Source organism: Mastomys coucha, unplaced genomic scaffold, assembly GCF_008632895.1.
Source record: "Mastomys coucha isolate ucsf_1 unplaced genomic scaffold, UCSF_Mcou_1 pScaffold18, whole genome shotgun sequence".
NCBI classification, from domain to species: domain Eukaryota; kingdom Metazoa; phylum Chordata; class Mammalia; order Rodentia; family Muridae; genus Mastomys; species Mastomys coucha.
Window position 1 is genome coordinate 40,492,461 of NW_022196900.1, and position 18,104 is coordinate 40,510,564.

The window sequence follows — 18,104 nt, forward strand, 5'->3', positions numbered from 1 at the left end:
ACCCAAGATAGATTGATTTCTTCTTCTCGTTTGCCCACCTCACCCTACCCCAACCCCAAAAGACACGGAAGAGTGGTCTGGTGATTTTCTCTTGAGATGATTGTGCTCTTAAATGACACAGTCTTTTGGATAATGTTTAAAAGGATGAGATACAGAGTAAGACTTCTTCCTTTATATGAATATTTGGAAAACTGATTTAGTCTGGGTTACCCCACTCAAGATGACATTTCCTAGTTCCATCCGTTTGCCTGCAAAATTCATGATGTCTTTGTTTTTAATAGCTGAATAGTATTCAATTGTTTAAATGAACCACACTTTCTATATTCACTCTTTGAGTGAGGGGCATCTGGTTTGTTTCCAGTTTCTGGCTATATAAAGCTGCTATGAATATAATGGAGCAACTGTCCTTGTGGTATAGTGGAGCATCTTTTGGGTATATTCCCAGGAGTGGTATAGCTAATTCTTCAGGAATTGGAACTATTTCCAATTTGCTGAGAAACTGCCATGTTGATTGCCGGAGTCGTTGGACAAGTTTGCAATATCACCAGCAGTGGAGGAGTGTTTCCCTTTCTTCACATCCTCACCAGCATGTGCTATCTCTTGAGTTTTGATCTCAGGCATTCTGATTGGTGTAAGGTGGAATGTCTGTGATGTTTTGATTTGCATTTCCCTGATGACTAAGGATATTGAATATTTTTTAGGTTCTTCTTGGCTATTCGAGATTGGAAAGCTGTATGGTCTTTGGTTGGAACATGGACCACAGATATCAAAATGGCCCCAAGCAAGGCAGACGATGTTCATAGAAGCTTTATTTATAATAGCCAGAAGCTGGAAACAACACAAATGTCCTTCAACAGAGAAATGGATACAAAAAAAATTGGTACATCTATACAATGGAGTACTACTCAGGTATTAAAAACAATGACTTCATGACATTCACAGGCAAATGGATGAAACTAAAAGATATCATCTTGAATAAGGTAACCCAGTTTCAAAAGAAAACACATGGTATGTACTCACTGATAACTGATTATTAGTCCAAAAGCTCGGAATACCCACAATACAACTCATAGTCCATATGAAGCTCAAGAAGACAGAAGACGAAAGTGTAGATGCTTCAGTACTACTTAGAATGGGGAACAAAATAATCATGGGAGATAAAGGAATAGAGGGACCTTGGAGGGAAGAGGAGGGAAAAGGGGTAAGGATCAGGTGTAAAAGGAGACAGACCAGAAGTACAGAGGGTCAGGAAATTGAACTGAGGTATGTAGCAGTGGGTGGTGGGGAACTGGGATAGACACTAGAAAGTCCCAGATGCCAGGGAAGCAAGAAGTTCCCAGGACCCAAAGGGGATGACTTTAGCTAAAACACCCAACAAAGGGGAGATAGAACCTGTAGAGACCATATTCAGTGGATAGACATGGAGCCCTGGTTGAGAGATGGGGCCACTCACTCATCTCAAAAATTTTAACCTAGAATGGTTCCATTCTAATGGAAATGCAGGGACAAAGAGTGGAGCAGAGACTGAAGGAAAGGCCATCCAAAGACCACCACACCTAGGGAATCTTCAGACACCAAACCCAGATACCAAGAAGCTCTTGTTCACAAGAATCTAGTATAGCAATCTCCTGAGCAGCTCTGCCAGAGCCTAAACAATAAAGAGGCAAATACCAGGAAGTTCGCAACCAACCATAGGACTGAGCATAGGGGACCCCCGTTGAAGAGTTAGGGAAAGGATTGAAGGAATTGAAAGGATTTGCAACTCCATAGGAAGAAAAATAATATCAACTAACTGGATTCCCCAGAGCTCCAGGGACTAAACCATCAACCAAAGAATACACAGGGCAGGACTCATGGCTGAAGTATAGCATAAATGGCTTGTGGCAGGGTTCAGGAACAAAAAGCCTCAGTTTCATTTAAGGTATAGGCACATGAGAATGTTACCATGTTTCAGTGAGTATATATACAACACATTGGACTTGTTATTTTTTCTATGTTATTATTACTATATTTATTTTTACTTTTTAAAATATACATTTTATTACATTAGTGGGGGTGGACATGCAAGGACTTGGAAAGTGAATGTGATCAGAGCACATGAGGTGAAATTCCTGAAGAATCAATTAAAATGTGATGTTGGGGAAAAAAAGTTTTTTGGGTTTTTTTTTTGTTTTTGGTTTTTTTTTTTTTGTATCCCTGGATACAATCCATTTTAGAGAAGCAATTCTGGCATACAGAGTAGAACATGTATTCCTTGGTCTTTCAGTGAAGAGAATTCTGTAGATAACTGTTAAGTCCACTTGAAGTGTATTGCTATTTAATTCTTGGATTTCTCTATTTTTGTCAATATAGCATATCTATTACAGGAAGTAGGGGACTGAAATCATTTATTATTATTTGGTTGATGGTAATCAGTTTCTTTAATTCTAGTAGTACAATATAGTATACTTGTTTATCAAAAATTATTCTCAGATATTTACTTTTTATTTCTTCTATGTCTGCTTAGAATAGAATTGCTTCATTTTCTCTCCTCTCTTTACTTCCTCCAGCTAACTTCCTTCAAAAACCTTTCCTCTCTCAAGTTGATAGCCCCTTTTCCTTAAATTATTTTAGTTATATACATATTTATGAGTATGTATATGTGTGAAAATCCCACTCCTAGAACTATAGACAACTAATAACTTCTTGCAGAATTAGAATTAACCCCTCCTGGAGATGAACCAACCTTATTGGTCAACCTTGATGATATATGTAATATATGTATATATATACATATATATATGTGTGTTACTGCATAATGTGTTATATATTATATAATTACATAATATATTACATAAACAGATCCAGTAATATACTCTTTAAAAAACTGTGTTATCAGAGTTTGATGTGTAAGTGTTTTGCATTATAATGTCTTCTTGGTTAAAATCAATTGTCCTCCTTTATGTCTGTCTTCTGATTATTTTTTTAATTTGAAGTATGTTTTATCAGATATTCAGATAGCAATCCATGTTTGCTTCCTGATCCCATTTGATTTGAACAATTTCATCTATCAGTCTAATGTACTACCTATTATTAAAATACTTGAGTTACTTGTAAATAATCAACAGAAGGATTTGGTATCATGGTTCATTCAGCTAGACAAAGTGTTTTGTTTCTTCTTTTAATTGAAGAGATTGGATCAACAGTATTAAAAGTTATAATTGCAAGATGTACATCGATTGTGGTCATTGAGTTTAGCTGGGTTTGTTCTCAGTGTTATGATGAGTTTATTAATTATGGCTTCATTGGTTCTCTTTCTACTGTCTCTTGTCTATGCTGTCCCTCTCGGCAGTTCAAAGTATTTTTTCCTTTATTTTGTGTATGCTTGGTCGGCTAGACATACATATCTTAAGCCGATTATAACATAGAATTTTTTTTCTTCAGCTGCAGCCACCTACTTTTTTAACACAGGTGTGGAAAACTTACATCAGAGAAGGAAAGATAGCCATTTCAACAAAGAATGCTAAGAAGTCTGGGGTTCCATAAGCAAAATTTAATTGTATTCACATTTTTAACCTGCCTTAAGATCAATTCAAACTTGATTTGTTTGAAGGACTTAATTTAAGATATGACAAGTATCTGAAACAATCAGATGCAGATATTTACACCTAACCAATAGACAGAAGCTGGTGACCCCTGTGGTTGAATTAGAGAAAAGCTGGAAGAAGCTGAGGAGGAGGGCAACCCTATAGGCAGACCAGAAGACTCAACTAACCTGGACCAGTAGGATCTCTCAGACACTGAACCACCAGCCATGCAGCATAAACCAGCTGATATGAAGTCACCGACACATACACAGCAGAGGACTGCCAGGTCTGGACTCAGTCAGAGAAGATGCACCAAGCCCTTTAGAGACTTGGGCCCCAGGATGTGGAAAGGTATGGTGGGTAAGGTTAGGAACATCCTGTTGTGGACCATCAGTTGGGGAGGAGTATGGGATGTGAAACAGTTGGAGGGTGAAGTGGGAGAGGGATAAAGTCTTAAATAATAAAAATAAAACAAAAAATAAAAACAAGAAATAAAAGGAAAGAAAAGATGTGAAACTTCTAGAGAGTAAAGGGAAAACCTTTCAAAATGGAGTTATAACCAATAACTGAAAAAGACCCCAGTAGAATAGGAAGTAAGTCCAAAAACTAACAAATGAGAGTATATGAAATTTAAAATCTCTACCCTTAAAAGGAAAGTACCATCAGAATGAAAATAAACCTTTCAGAATGTAAAAACGTATTTTCGACCTATACCTGACAGATTACTACTTACAATACATGAAGTCCTCAACTCTAGGTTGAAGATATGGTTCATAAGTATCTTCTATGTACCCATGAGGACTTGAGTTCATACCCATCACTGAAATAACAACCTGTGTTGTATGTATGCCTGTCTGTACTACTGTGAGTGCCAGAGACAGGAGGATCACGAAACTCAATGGATTCTCACTTAGCTGAGAAATTATGTTGTCATGGTTCAGAGGAAAAAAAGAAAAACTTCTTCCATGGAGTAGGCCAAACCCAATAGAGGTACATACCTGATACCCTTTTCAGGCCTCTGTATACATAGAGTGTATAACTGCACAATATGTGCACACATGTTTGTGTTTATGCTCATCAAATACATAAACCCTAAACAAGAAATAAATCTCCTAGTGAAATACTTCAACATTCTAATAAATAAATATGTTGACTTTTTAAAAGTCTACAAAAATGTACAAATATCAAATGAAAATAAAACAGTGTTTTCAAAATCTGTCATAATCAGGGAACTGTAACTTAAAACCTAGATTAATATTCCATTTCATCCAAAGCCAAAATGACAAGGACTATGAAAAATACAACAATAAATTCTGGCAAAGATGTAAGGAAACATTCAACATATACTCTTGGTGACAGTATAAACTGATCCAGCCTCTACAGTAATTCACATAGAGAATTTCCAAAAACCTAAAAATAGAGCAACTATACCAAAGATCTCTAAAAAATGCACTAGAGATACATGTGTTCATCCATGTTTACTGCCACATTAATCACAGTGTCCAAGTTATGAAATCCGCGTAGGATGTTTCAAGAGAGAAATGGATAAAGGGGGATTTTCTTCTGCCACAAAAGAACAGAAGTGTCCAACTTTTGCTAGAAAACTTATAGAGATCACTTAATTTAAAAAGTAAGGCACACATTGCATGCAGAAACATAAAGATATCTATGACAAGGAAGCAGCAGGGGACTAAGTCAGTGAAGGAAGGAGAGGAGCAGAAGAGGGAAAGGTGGGGAGGGGTAAAAGACAGCATAGGAGATGAAAATGGCCAAAGTATGCAAGATTCTTAAACAATTGTCATCGCCATTGCTATGTAAAATAAATATACACAGCCAATAAAACCTGCACTACTTGATGGACACATTACAGCTCAAGGTAGTCTGGCATATAGGAAGGCCTCTCAGCTGTCATTCAAGCAACCAATGGCCCACACTTGAAAGTTTTCTTTATTCACAGGAAGAACAACAGAACAATGAAAGAGCATTGAATGGTGCTTACACAAATTCTCAGAAACTAGAATTCTTAAAATTACTCAACCACACCAACTATTTTAAAATTACTGCCTTAAAATTACTCAAGCCCAGCCTCTGTCCTCAGAGAAGGCTGCATCTCTCTGTATTATCTCAGAATATTGTTGAAGGCAAGTTTAACAATTGATTAAAATGGCACTTCTTTGGGGCCTTAAAGACTACCAGAGATTTACATCATATACATAGTGAAAACAAAACTGTGGCCGGCTTTGGTTTAATATGTAACGCTTGTGTTGCTCACATTTATAAACTCACATGTTAAAGATGGAGGTTGTTAAATCCATAAACTAAGTAGGTAGTTTTGTCAAGCATTGCAAAAAAAAAAATTATCTTAAATCATTCCTTAGATTATACTGAGGGATCAATAGCACAAACATTAAAATAAATAGTAGTTTGTAACATACTCTAAATGAGGTTTCGAAGCATTCATGAGAGTCCTTGATTAACTTCTACCCTGCTCTCACTCAATATAAACATGGCCTGTGGCTGTGTGCATTTTATAGATCATTTGAACTACTCGGTAGCATCTGAAGAATATTAATCAGGCCAAAATAAGAGATGGGAGACTAAAGAGGCACAATGCAAACTTGTAGCAGAGTGAACTCACTGACCTGTCCTTGCTGAACAGAATCAACCTGTTACTTAGAATGAAGCAGCAGGTAGAAGTACAGGAAGCATGCACCGCAGGCTGATCAGATGTCAAAACAATCACTCACAAGGATGAGCCCCTGATGTGAACATGAGAGCTGAGTATAAATTAAGATGAAATGGGCTAGATTAGGCTCAGATAAAGCTGCCCATTATATTATTAATTTTAATTAGATTCTTTGCAGTCTTCTGTTCTTTGATCTGAGCTAAGTAATTAAGTCCATTTTACTCTCTAATTGGATTATAGTGCATGCCTTGCACTACTGAATGATGTGAAACTGTGCAAGACCTAAATATATTTAGCTTTGTCGTAGATGTCCTGTCTGAAGAATGTTATTCTGGGGATACAATAATACATATTAAAATTTATTTGTTTGAGTACAATATAATTTGTTTCTTCCAAGGATATTGTAAATCATGATTTCTAAAATTGATGTGATGTGTCCTGCTGAGCCCTTGCAATGCAAAATAGATGCTTTTCTAAGTGGGAAAAAATAGATGATGTTGGTAAGTAAAAAGAATGAAGCATTCAGAGGAAGAAACATCCTTGTGGAGAAAGGTTCTATGTGAGCATAAGCCCAGATGTCAACAGATTCTGGATATGGAGTCAATGTTTAATTTGATTAAACAGCTTTATCTGGAACCAAGTCTCAGACAGGTGAGAATTTTGAATTTTATATTGAAGTTGATTTAGGATGCCGAAATAAAAATTGTAGCTCAATTAGAGTAATTACTACATTCCAGCCACCATGGTAAATAATTCATTTGAATTGTTTAGTTTCGTGTTTGCATCCACCTTCTGAAGTAGACATTTTATTTAACTATAGATACGTAAGGAATTTGACTCAGCAGGAATACACCAGCCTCAAGCTTGGAATCAGTGTTTGTATGGCGCCAATAGAGTTGAAGACACTAGTTCACTTTGGCAAATCAACTAATGTCATGGGTGTCATTTTCTCTCTGACTCTATCTTTCCATCTGAGCCCTCTTAAAAGTCTATACTTCTCAGTATTGATGTTTAGATCTAAATCACTTTTATGCACAAAGTGTGACTGTGCTACAGCTACTTCTTTCTTTTTCTTAAATCATAACTAGATGAAAACTAAACTGAACCCATTTAGTGAATTCTTCCTGGAATCTCCCACTTGCTGGTTTCCAGTACCTTCTGCTGTGGCTAATTTTCACCTGTCACTCAAATTCTGTACTATCAAGTCTCCCTAGTCCTTTCACTAACACCTACAATGATGACACTCTATAGAAAATAAAGTTCAATGCACTGTTAATGGTGTATGAGTAAGGGTTTTCTCCAGAGTAGGGCATACAGAATCGTGTGTGTGTGTGTGTGTGTGTGTGTGTGTGCACATGTACAATATTTAGTAGAATGACTTACAGGCTGCAGTCCATCTAACCCAGCAAGGATGCTGTGACTAGAATGTCTAAGAATCCAGTAATTCCTTAGTCGAGAAGGCTGAATATCTTGGCTGGTCTTCAGTACTCACTGGAATCCTAAAGAAATAATCTCTAAAGCTAGTGAAAAAACAGACTTGCTAGTAACTCAAGAACAAGCAGACAAAGAGCAAATGCTCCTTCTTCCATTTCCTTATATAGGCTTCCAAAAGAAGGTATGGCTTATAGTAAAGTTGTGTGCCCCAACCCTGTACAGATAGGAATTAAAGACATATAGTTTGCTACCTCAAAGGTCCAGGTTAGAAGTAGATCTAATTATGTCAAATGAGGCAAAAATCATTCAGAGATATGCCCTCCATTTTTGGATTTTAGTTCATACCAAATGTAGGCACATTGACAACCAAGAATAGCCATTACATATGGGTGCTCTTGATCTCACACACAACCTGCATGGCTTTGTGTCATAGTACTTTGCTGTTCCATTGCACTGACTCAGGGCCTTTGGCTATTTTACCAAGTGCGGGGAATTCTTTTCTCCCCATATTAATACTGCCTGAGTCTTTCATTTCAGTGCATTCTTGATTCAAATATGGTATTTAATGAAACATTGCTGATCTTTCTATTCAAAATAGTATAAAACAGCCCAATAGCACCACCCGCCCAAATCAGCTCAGTAACTTTGATGGTTATTCGTAGTTATCACCTTAGACACATCTGAAATAAATCAATATACCTATGAGGATCAATATATCTGTGAGGGAATTTTTTCTTCCTGTTTTTTTTTTCATCATTTATTACAATTTCCAGTCTCTGCCCCCCTCCTCCCAATACCTCCCTCATATAGTCCACTCCTACATGTCCCCTTTCCTTCTCCTCTGAGAGGGGGAGCTCCCCCCTGGATATCATGTTACCCTGGCAGTATGATAGTCCCTCATAGTCTTTGTAAATCTAGGCACAACCTCTCCCAGTGAGGCCAGACAAGGAAGCTTAGTTAAGGAAACTGAATCCATAGTAGGTAACAGATTTAGGGACAGGCCTTGCTCCAGTTGATACAGAACCTTCCTGAAGACTTAGCAGCACATATGCTACAAATATGGGGGGCTAGGTATGCTCTTTGATTGGTGGCTCAGTCTCTAAAAGCCAGCCCCAAAGGATCAAGGTTAGTTGACTCTGGTGATCTTCGTATGGAGTTCCTAACCCTTGCTGTTCCCTCAATCATTTCCTTAGCTCTTCCATAAGGCTCTCTGAGCTCCTTCCAATGTTTGGCTGTAAGTCTCTGCATCTGTTTCAAACAGCTGCTCAGTAGAGCCTCTCAGTACCATCATGATAGGCTCCTATCTGAAAGCATAATGAAGTATCATTAATAGGAGTTGATCAATCAGGGATTGATTCTTGCCCATGGAATGGGGTCTAGTTACTCATTGGAAATTACCTCAGTCTCTGTTCTATTCTTGTCCCTGCATTCTTGTAGACAGGACAAATCTTGGGTCAAAAATTTTATAGGCTTCTTGATGTTGGGTCCTGCCTGGCTAAAGGAAGTGGTCACTTCAGGTTTTATATCCCCCATAAATTCTTGGAAGCCCCCATAACACTGACCCACCCCCTTACCACTCGAAATCCCCTAACCTCCCTAATTCCCCAATCCACAATCCCACCCACATGGCCCAAAACTCCCAATCAACTGATATCCATTCACTCCCTCTCTCCTGCTTTTCTCCACTCCTGATCCTGAATATCCACTCCCTGATCTCCCCCATTGCCTTTCCCACCCAGATTCCTTCTTCTATTTGCCTGTTATGACTATTTTATTCCCACTTCTATGTGAGATTTAAGCATTCCTGCTTGGGTTGTCATAAAGTGGGAAAATCCATTTTTATTCAGGTGGAAAGAACCACCTTTAATCTGGGCCACACGTTCAGCTGACAGCATATATAGAGAGAACTTGGAACAGGCTTGTTCTCTCCCTTGCTGTGGATAGCAAATATGTTTCTTTACTAGCATTAGAGCTTACTGCATTGGGCCTCTAACACATACTGAAGACCAGATGAGACGTCCAACTTCACGGACTAAACAAGTACTTAATTCTTGGAATTTTCATTGAAAGTGGTAGGTAGCAATTGTTGAACTAGCTGGAACACAACCTATAAATCGCTTTAATACTTCACAATTTTTTTTTATTTATTATCATTTGAAGGGTTGGATTTGTGGAAAGATATCGTATAAATTTGTTTTTGTCATATAATACCTTAGTTTCTCTAAGGTAATTGATAGTTTTGCTGGGTATAATAGCCTGGGCTGGCATTTGTGTCCTCTTAGAGTTTGTATGACATTTGCCCAGGTATTACTAGCTTTCATAGTCTCTAGTGAGAAATTTGGTGTCATTCAGGTAGATCTGCCTTTATATGTATAACCAAATGCATTTAATAGATATCTATAGTATATTTTATGCTAAAACAAAAGAATATAGCTTCTCATCACCTCACAGTACCTTCTCAAAAAGGGACCATATAGTTGGTCACAAGGTAGGTCTCAACAGATACAAGACTGAAATTCCATGCATCCTCTCAGATCATCACAGACTAAGTCTGGTCTTCAATAATAACAAAAATAATAGAAAGCCCATATAAACATGGAATCTAAAGAACACTCTACTGAATGATAACTTTGTCATGGAAGAAATAAAGAAAGAAATTAGACTTTTTAGAATTTAATGAAAATGAAGCTGCACATACCCAAACATATGTAACATAATGAAAGCAGTTCTAAGAGGAAAACTCAAAGCTCTGAGTGCCTCCAAAAAGAAATTGGAGGAAGCATACACTAGCAGCTTGATCACACAACTGAAACCTCTAGAACAAAAAGATGCAAATAGGCCCATGAGGAGTAGAAGGCAGGAAATAATCAAACTCCGGGTTGAAAGAAACCAAGTAGAAACAAAAAGAACTATACAAAGAATCAACCAAACCAGAAGCTGGTTCTTTAAGAAAATCAACACGATAGATAAACCCTTAGCTAAATTAACCAAAGGGTACCAAGACAGTATCCAAATCAACAAAATCATAAATGAAAAGGGAGACATAACAACAAAAACTGAGGAAATTCAAAATATCATCAGATCTTACTACAAAAGTCTATATTCAACAAAACTGAAAAATCTGAAAGAAATGGACAATTTTCTAGACAGATATCAGGTACCAAAGTTAAATAAGGACCAGATAAATGATCTATATAGCTCTGTAAGCCCTAAAGAAATAGAAGCAGTCATTCTCCCAACCAAAAAAAAAAGAGCCCAGGACCAAAAGTGTTTAGTGCAGAGTTCCATCAGACATTCAAAGAAGACCTACTGTCAATAACCTTCAAATAATTCCACAAAATAGGAACAGAAGGAAAACTGCCCAATTTGTTCTATGAATCCACAATTACTCTCATATCTAAACCACACAAAGACCCAACAAAGAAAGGGAACTTCAGACCAATTTCCCTTATGAATATTGATTTACAAATACTCAATAAAATTCTTGCCAACTGAATCCAAGAACACATCAAAATGATCATCTATCATGATCAAATAGGCTTTATCCCAGGGATGCAGGGATAGTTCAATATAGGGATCAATGTAATACACTATATATATATATCAATGTAATACACTATATAAACAAACTCAAAGAAAAAATCCACATGATCATTTTATTAGATGCTGAGAAAACATTTGACAAAATCCAACATCCCTTCATGATAAAAGTCTTGGAAAGATCAGGAATTCATGGACCATACCTAAACAAAGTAAAAGCATTATACAGCAAATCAGTAGCCAACATCAAACTAAATGAAGAAAAAATTGAAGCAATCCCACTAAAATCAGGGACTAGATAAGGCTATCCACTCTCTCCATACCTGTTCATTATGTACTTGAAGTCCTAGCCAGAGCAATTGGACAACAAAAGGAGATCAAAGGGATACAAATTGGAAAGGAAATAGTCAAAACATTACTATTTGCAGATGATATGATAACATACATAAGTAACCTCAAAGATTCCACCAGAGAATTCCTAAACCTGATAAACAACTTCAGCAAAGTGGCTGGATATAAAATTAACTTAAACAAATCAGTGGCCTTCCTCTACACAAAGGACAAACAGACTGAGAAAGAAATTAGGGAAATGACACACTTCACAATAGTCACAAATAATATAAAATACCTTAGTATGACTCTAACCAAGCAAGTGAAAGAACTGTTTGACAAGAACTTCCAGTCTCTGAAGAAAGAAATAGAAAAAGATCTCAGAAGATGGAAAGATCTCCCATGTTCATGGATTGGCAGGATAATATAGTAAAAATGGCCACCTTGCTGAATGCAATCTGCAGATCCAATAGATTCAATGCAATCCCCATCAAAATTCCAAATCAATTCTTTTTATTTATTTATTTATTTATTTATTTATTTATTTATTTTTATTTGTGAAAATTTCTTTTTGGTTTTTCGAGACAGGGTTTCCTGTGTAGTCCTGGGTGTCCTGGAATTCACTCTGTAGACCAGGTTGGCCTCAGACTCAGAAATCTCTCTGCCTCTGCCTCCCAAGTACAGGGATTAAAGGCGTGCCCCACCACTGACTGTCTCAAATCAATTCTTCCTAGAGTTAGAAACAGCAATTTCCAAATTCATCTCAAATAACAAAAAAACTAGGACATCGAAAACTACTCTCAACAATAAAAGAACTTCTAGGGGAATCCCCATCCTGGACCTCAAGCTGTAATACAGAGAAATTGTGATAAAAACTGGATGGTATTGATACAGCAACAGGCAGGTGGATCAAAGACCCAGAAGTGTGACCTTCACACATATGGTCATTGATCTTTGACAATGAAGTTAAAACCATCCAGTGGAAAAAAGACAGTATTTTCAACAAATGGTGCTGGTTAATATGTAAAAAAATGCAAATCTATCCAATCTTATCTCCTTGTGCAAAGCTTAAGTCCAAGTGGATCAAGGACCTCCACATAAAACTAGATACACTGACACTAATAGAAAAGAACATGGGAAAGAGCCTTGAACACATGGGCACAGGGTAAAATTTCCTGAACAGACCACCAATGGCTTAAACTCTAAGATCAAGAATTTACAAATGGAACCTCATCAAATTGTAAAGCTTCTGTAAGGCAAAGGACACTGTCAATAGGACAAAAAAAAAAAAAAAAAAAAAAAAAAAACAACCCACAGATTGGGAAAAGATCTTTACCAACACTACATAAGATAGAGTGCTAATATCCAATGTATACAAAGATCTCAAAAAGTTAGACTCCAGAGAACCAAGTAATCCTATTAAAAATGGGCTGCAGAGCTAAACAATGAATTCTCAACTGACAAATCCTGAATGGCTGAGAAGCACCTAAAGAAATATTCAACGTCCTTAGTCATCAGGGAAATGCAAATCAAAGTAACCCTGAGATTCTACCTAACACCAGTCAGAATGGCTAAGATCAAAAACAAAGGTGAGAGCAGATGCTGGCAAGGAAGTAGAGAGAGAGGAACATTCCTCCATTGCTGGTAGGATTGCAAGCTTGTTCAATCCCTCTGGAAATCAGTTTGGCGGTTCTTCAGAAAATTGGACATAGTACTACCTGAGGGCCCAGTTATACCACTCTTGGACATATAACCAGAAGGTGGCTCCAACACTTAATAAGGACACATGCTCCACTATGTTCATAGCAACCTTATTTATAATAGCCAGAAGCTGAAAAGAACTCAGATATCCCTCAACAGAGGAATGGATACAGAAAATGTGGTACATTTTTACAATGGAGTACTACTCAGCTATTAAAAATGATAAATTCATGAAGTTCTTAGTCAAATGGATGGCACTAGAAAATATCATCCTGAGTGATGTAACCTAATCACAAAAGAAAACACATGGTATTCACTCCCTGATAACTGGATATTAGCCCAGAAGTTCAGAATACCCAAGATTCAATTTACAGACCACATGAAACTCAAGAAGAAGGAAGACCAAAGTGTGGAAACTTTGGTCCTTCTTAGACAGGGAATCAAAATTCCCATTGGAAGAGATACAGAGAGAAAGTTTGGAGCAAAAACTGAAGGAAAGGCCACCCAGTGACTGTCCTACCTAGGCATCCATCCCATATACAGGCACCAAACCCAGATCCTAATGTGAATGCCAACAAGTGCTTGCTGACAGGACCCTGAAATAGCTGTCTCCTGGGAGGCTTTGCCAGTGCCTGACAAATACAGAAGTGGATGATCACAGCCATCCATTGGACTGAGCACAGGGTCCCCAGTGGAGGAGCTAGAGAAAGGACCCAAGGATCTGAAGGGGGTTTGCAGTCCCATAGGAGGAACAACAATATGAACCAATTTGTACTCCCAGAACTCCCAGTTATGAAACAACCAACCAAAATGTACAAATGGAGCGATGAGGTTCCAGCTGCATTTGTAGCAGAGGATTGCCTTGTGGGACATCAATGAGTGGAGAGGCCCTTGGTCTTGTGAAGGCTTGATGCCCCAGTGTAGGGGAATGCCAGAACAAGGAAGCTGGAGTAGGTGGGGTGGTGAGCAAGGACAGGAGGGATAATAGGGGGGGTTTCAGAGGGGAAATGAGAAAAGGGTATAAAATTAGAAATGTAAATAAAGAAAATGTTTAATTAAAAATAAACTTTAGTATGGAAAGAGTCTCTGAAAGATATTTGTGAGGAACTGTGGAAATGAAACTTAGGTGTATTGAGGACTCTGAAATCCTGGAATTGCTGGATCTGTGAGATATCTGTCAAGGGGAGTTTACTACAAAGAGAACTGTATGGCAGACAAAAAAGCTGAGGAGACAGAGTCATCTAAGCCCTTTGACTTTAGAGATGGAACTTGAAAATGTGTTGTTTGTCTATTGGATGTCAGTATTGACTTGCTCCCTTTTGGAATGGTAATGCATAATCTGTGACATTACATATTGAGAAGGATGCAATTTTCTATTTTGATTTTACAGGGGCATACAATCAAGAGGTTGCTTTTAGTCTCACTGAAGAGACTCTAAACTGTTAAAGTGACTGTAAAAGACTGGGAACTTTCAAATATAGCCTTAATTTTACATTATGGCATAGCAATGGTCCTGAGTACAGAGAGTGGAATGTGATTGCTTGAATGAGCTATCCTTTACTGTTTGAGGTATTTAAATATTTGTTCATGACTAGGCACAGTTTGTGGTAACTTTGAAGATGTCACTTTTTGGTAAATGTATGTTACTGGATGTGAGGTTTGAGAATTTAGAGACTTTTTCAATTTTGAGTTAACTTTTTATACCTTCTGCTTGCAGTTCAAGATGTTAGCTTTCTACTTACTGCCCCATCTGCCACACTTACTGCATTTCCTCTGCCAGCGTGGACCCATTTACAATTCTGGAACCATAAGCATGGAGAAACTCTTCTGCAAGTTACCTTGTCATGGCCTTTTATTAGTTTATTAAAGCAGTCAAACAGCAGGTAATATTTTTGTCATTTTTTCCACTAGATATGGGGATTACCACCAATAATAATTTTGAGTGGAATTGAAACTTTAAGTCAATTTAATCTTTTTATTAACATGAATGTTTAATATGTTCTATGTAATCATGCAATCTTTCAAAACAATAGTTTATATTTTATTAAGTTTATGGTAATGAATGTGATCTTTAGTCCAGGAAGCAGTTGTTTGGGGGGAACAGTAGAAGACCAAGACAAGCACATTTTCCACTCCACAGCCTTAAAACATATTATGCAGAACTCACACAGTTTTCGCAGTAAAATTTTCTTTAACAACTACATCACTTTAAGATAAATAGAATATGTACTAAGAAATATAATTGATTATTAAGAAGAATGAAAACTCATAGTACTATTGCTTTTTCTCATTGGAGAGTACTAGTGGCTACCATTACTTCATGAATGGCATTTTGATCACTGGATCCCAAAGCATCATCATGCATCTACTGTTCTAAAACATTGCAACCTCCAGAGGAAGTTGAAAATGTCAATAGGACCAAGGTCTAGAACTTGAAAATTTTGCACTTTTAAACTAGTAATGAGGACTTTTCAGGATTCTCTTCCCCACTCTCCTCTTTGCAATCTATTCCATGAGCCATTAGCATGATACTTGATTTTTCACTGATACCTTACATCATAGCTTCCTATATCAGAACTGTGGTGAGCACAGTAAAGTAAGCATACTAACTGATATTCATTTCATGCTCAATTTGTATCTCTCTCTCGGTCTCTCTGTGTGTCTGTCTGTCTGTCTGTCTGTCTGTCTGTCTCTCTCTCTCTCTCTCTCTCTCTCTCTCTCTCTCTTTCTCTCTCTTGTATAGTAATCAAACCCAATCTTGATAAATCCCTTAAGCTCTGACAAGAAATATCTCTCTTTTGAATAATTTGAAAGTCTCGTTTTTCATCTGGTATTTCCTTTAAACAAATGTAATTCTGTAAATATTCCTGTCATGCTGTATATATAATGACTTGTACTATTAATGCATTTTTATTGAAATGCTCATCACTAAGCCTAAATTTAATCTATCACAAGTTGACTTTTCCTTCTTTATACAAGCACAATGCACCACTTGAAGATATTCTGTTTCCAGAGTAATATCAAGAATTCTCTTATTTCAGGAAAGTTATTTCTCTATTTGAATACTCTTCACATAGTCAATCTCACTAATGGTCAGACTCTCTTTTTTTCCCATATCAAAGTGTTATGGGTAGCTACAAATTACCATGCGGTAGGACATCATTTAAGATTTGCAATGTCAAGCCTTTTACAGTACCACAAGTTGTGAAGGGTTTGGAGGCCAATGCTTTTTTTCAGCTTAAATTAGAAAAAGAAGTGGTTTGTGTTAATGTCATTTTGTTAGAAAAATTCAATATAAAACTGTTAAGTAAACTGTTTGATAACCTCATTTTTATAATTTACTTATCTTTTGTGCTTTTGTGCAATATTTGATTGCTTTTATATTAAAATAATTTATCTTTCGCTTTCCCTATCTGGCTTTAAAAACAGTGACAAAAATGTACAGCCTGTCCTTGAGGCTATGCATAACTTGACTGATAAAAGACTTGCTGTTTTTTTTAGCAATCTTATTTAATTAAAATGGTCACATACTGTATTATTATTTTCTTCCTTAATTGCTGCTCAGATTTTAGATGCCATATGGAGTGTAATTGTTAAATTATTTTTTAAAGGCATCGTTTTCCTTAGACAGTCCAACATCCAAGATCCTATCAGTTGGTTCCATATCCTTTGGAAACTCAGAGTACTTCATATCTGATTGTATGTCCTCACAGTCACATATAACTTACTACATTCCCATTGTTCAAATGTGTTCTCTGACTTTGTAGCAGGCCTGATCTTTCTGATTCTTCTGCTGAACAATACAGACAAATACCCCTTCTATTATCATCATAGATAGTTAGCCTTCCTAAGTGATTTATCAGTTCTAATTAGCATAAATATAGAATAAATTAAAATTTTGTTATCACCCACTGAAGGGACATGGATTCTTCCCAGTGATACTTTCTTATCTCTTCACATTATACAATAACTTCGTCTGATCACTTATGCAAACTTTAAATATTCCAGTTCATTTTGTTAGGTATGAGTTACACTACTGATGTTCTGCAATGTTGCCAAAAAATATTTTATTGTTAATAATATTGTAAAATATTCACTGTTAATACTTCTAGTATCACTCAACTATATATTTTAAAGTAGTTTGAATAATTTTCTTAAAAATATAAATTGTTTAAATGATAATGAACTTTATATTAGAAGAAATTTAAATGAAATTAGGATAACTTAAGCAATTCCTATTATTTTCCTATTTTATGTTATTAATTTATTTTATTAATACACTATACATGTCAAATACTTGGCACAGTGCTGCCATGCAGCTTTTTGGAATGCAACCTCCATGTATCTTCTATGTATGTAAATTATGATATGTAATTTACATAAATTAGCTTCCTCCTTAGAAAAATCAGAACCCACAGCTGTTCAATTGTAGAAAATGGTATATATGCTATAATCTCCCCAGCAATGAGCTCCTCCAATTTAATCCATAACACCTGAACCTCTTCTTCACACTTATATTCTAGATGAAACTTTCTAATACATCCTTTCAATTTATTTAGTTTTCTATTGTGAATACAAATTACTGATAATTTTAATAAATGAATAATTTATTAAATTATGGAATTAGTTTCTGATACAAAGTAGACAATATTAAATGATAGAACATGCTAAATTAAGGGTCTTCCCATTAAAGACTTCAAATGTTTATTACTTGACTAGACAAAACAATCCATACCTACTAAGGCTTTAATGAAAAAGATCTTTTGATTTACATGTAGGTAATTAATTAATTTTAATTAAAAATTGAATTTTGGTGTAACTAATAGAAGAAAACATGTACTCATGAA